Source organism: Priapulus caudatus, unplaced genomic scaffold (assembly GCF_000485595.1).
Source record: "Priapulus caudatus unplaced genomic scaffold, Priapulus_caudatus-5.0.1 Scaffold12, whole genome shotgun sequence".
NCBI classification, from domain to species: Eukaryota; Metazoa; Priapulida; class Priapulimorpha; order Priapulimorphida; family Priapulidae; genus Priapulus; species Priapulus caudatus.
The window spans coordinates 652,617-656,017 of NW_014577073.1; the positions used below are offsets into that span (position 1 = coordinate 652,617).

At 39.0% G+C, this 3,401-nt stretch overlaps 1 protein-coding gene across 1 annotated transcript in view; it reads right to left on the minus strand.

Moving 5' to 3' along the window:
- The window catches only part of LOC106808102 (lipid phosphate phosphatase-related protein type 5-like), a 13,630-nt gene extending 11,643 nt beyond the window's left edge, over positions 1-1,987 (minus strand). Inside the window, exon 1 of the mRNA XM_014810678.1 lies at positions 1,923-1,987. The gene's annotated coding sequence lies outside the window, so the exon portion shown is untranslated. The remainder of the gene's footprint in view (positions 1-1,922) is intronic.
- Positions 1,988-3,401: the final 1,414 nt, after the last annotated feature.

Consider the following 3,401-nt stretch of genomic DNA (forward strand, 5'->3'; position numbering starts at 1 on the left):
GTGGTATGTTATATCACTTTACGTGTCCTAACCCTACCTGTAATCTGGGTCCATAGCATATTTTTTATTAATTTCTTATATTGTATTATTTATATTGCAAGTTATTATTCACTCCTGATATTATGCTATTTGCGGGGACTCGCTGGTTTTAATTATTGCTAAACAGTTTTGTAAATTGTTGTATATGTACAATTATACATATCTGCGCGGCACTCCCATGTTGTTGCAGGCCGGGGAGGTGTTTTTTTCTTTTTTTCCCCAAAGCTTTTTTACAAAGCGTTTTACTCCCCTGCGCTGCCATACTGCCATGGGCCATCGTTAACCAGTCGCTAATTCAGAGAAAACGACACTGTTCTGTGACTGTCGGTTGGGCGTTCTAATATGTGTCTACAGTCTGTTTACGCCTAAACTACGATACTATATACCTGTGCTGGTCCATCTTTTGCGTTGTCCCTCGTTGTCGTCTTTTGACGATGTGAACTAATGAGTGTCCACTTGTTAGTCAGATCACGGTTGACGTACAGAGCGATGGATGGGGGGTACTCCTCTGCGATTAAAGTCCAGAATACTATGACGGCTGATATAACAGTAGATGTACATAGCAGTAGTACGTCATCGCCGAAAGATAACAATCGGTGCGCCTTGCCGTATTAGTCTACTAATTATATAGTCATTATATATATTTTAGGTATATATATATAAATACATAATATTTTATTATTGATATTATTATTATGTATTATTTACTAATTAATTATAATTATTGTAGTAGGCGGTAGATCTTACATTGTCATGGTTCTTACGGTGAAATTTAAAAAGGTTTAAAGTGGGTTTAGTTCGACGGTAGCTACTTACACGTTTACATAAAAAGTGGAAGCGTAAATGTTACTACCTGAGCTGTAGGTTTCGGAATGTGCAGTTCCATTAAACTAAACCAGTATTATGTCTCCGTGTTCGCGAATCCTTATTCACACACGCACCACACACATCTTATACACACCAACCTACACACACACAAGACACGCAACACACACACACACACACACCACACACACACACACACACACACACGCGCGCGCGCGCTACCGAATTTACCAAGATAATTACCTTATGCATAGTGTATTAAAATGTATTATCAACGTGCCTTTCACCATGTATATCTATTAGAACAGAGACGTTCAGGGCAGTTTTTTCGCCTATGTGCCGCTGTGATTGCTGTGCGCATGCGTACAACACCATCAACGTTTTTATCGGATGTTTCTAAAGTAATTTCAAATTGCTACGAACAATAGACATATCTAATAATCGTGCCTGTTCTGGTACTGCGCGCAGGCGCAATGAACCCACGGTGGCAAATTGCTATAGTATAGAAAGAGAAACGCAGTATCACGATGTATAACAATACAGTGTCTTTCACGTATGGTACTTATTGTTTAATGGGAACCCTGATGGGGTCATATCTAGAGACAGAAATCGTGCTCTCCGGAGCAATTAATAGAAATACTGATAGCTATACCTTGTTTACTTCGGTATAATGTAATTACGGAACACAAAATCTCCCAGTTTACTATTTATACATGCATTCTCGTTAAAGATTGCTTGATTTTTGATAGGAATACAGTAAATGGTGTTTCTTTATACTATTACCATTATACATATAACTATTGGCTGTTGACAGAGTAGGTATAACTAAATTATGTCATTAGGAAGGGGCGTTGTCTTGAAAGCTCGCTCTATGGAATAAATATGCTACCGTATATCTAAATTTTTACACACGCACGCACGCACGCACGCACACACACACACACACGTACACACATACATATATACATGCATTACAATATACATTATACTCACCAGTCTATTCCTGGACGTTCGTGTGTCGTGATCATCACTATGAAGTACGTGAATATTATATATACCTTGTTTACGTCGATCCATTGTTCTGCTGTGCTTCCTTCAACGTTAGTGTAACGGAATGTGTGCACGTTGCGTTCTACATGTGTTTACACCATGCGACAGCGCCGCCGTACGCGTCTGTCTGTATTTACACTCGCTTGTTTGTCGTGCACACTCCCTCAGTGAAATGTGAATAAGGTTACCTGTGTTGATTAGTTCCTGCGTGCTTTACGATCACCTGTGCACATGTCGGAACTGCGCTACTCATCACTGTGTTCCACGTTTTGCGCGGGTGGTATGTATATCACGTACGTGTACTCTACCTACCTTAATCGGGTCCATTGCATATTTTTATTATTCTATATTGCTATTATTATATTGCTATTATTATTCACTCCTGATATTATGTATTGCGGACTCGCTGTTTACATATTGTAAACAGTTTTTGTAAATTGTTTAAAGGAACAGTAGCCTCTAGGTTCTAGGGTTATTTTAAGCTAATTTAGGTTATAATTGCGCTACATAAAAAGTTTCATGGTTCAATCACCATTAGAAATATTTTTTTTAAATGTTTTAAACCTAACGACATACCAGTTATGACTACAACGACGGTTCGCCACTCAAAGCCGCACGATCTGAAAAGGTTGCCGCAGAACCACTTTTCCACAAAGCGCGACAGATTCCCCGCGAGCGTTTCTTATTTATTCATTTAAAAGCCAAAAAGTATTTAATATGTTATAAACGACATATAGTTTCAGTTATAATATGGAGATAAATTTGCCCTAAATGAATATCGTTCGGTTAAATAGCTATTGTAGGACTATACAATATAATTGCACTTTTTGATTAAGCCTCGTGTCAATTTACTGCAAAATGTAAATGACAAATAGCAACTTTTTGAGAGTGCAGCACGTCGCTGGTGTTCATGGCGCGCTTCAAATTTCGTAGCGTTAATGTCCGTAAATAATTAGATTAACTGTATCTGGTGACAAATAATTGTGAGGTAAGACGATTGGTACTATACAGCTAGTACAGTTGTATTCAGTAAAATCCTAAAAGCGATCTACTGTCCCTTTAATATGCTACAATTAATAACATTATCTTGTTTTGAGGTCTTGACTTTCTCCATGTTGTTGCAGCGGTCAGATGTCTTTCCACTTACAGCTACTTACCCCTGCGCTGCCATACTGCATGGCCATATTAACACAGTCGCCCTATCGAAAACACACGTTCTGTGGCTGTACCGGCCCGGTTTCGCGGCGTCAGATATGTGCTTATATCGTTCTTAAGTCTTTACTCCTAAATACGCGCCTTGTAAACTAGACTTTCTGCGTCCATCTTTTGCGTTGTCTCCCCCGTTGTCGTTTTTGTGTTACTAATAGCACCGTAGTCGACACAAGTCTGATGTACAGGATGCTCCGAGCGCATGGCGTGGTATCTCGCTGAAATTAAGTCCAATATTACATATACCGTATGTTAACAGTGTGTACCTTAGAGTATAC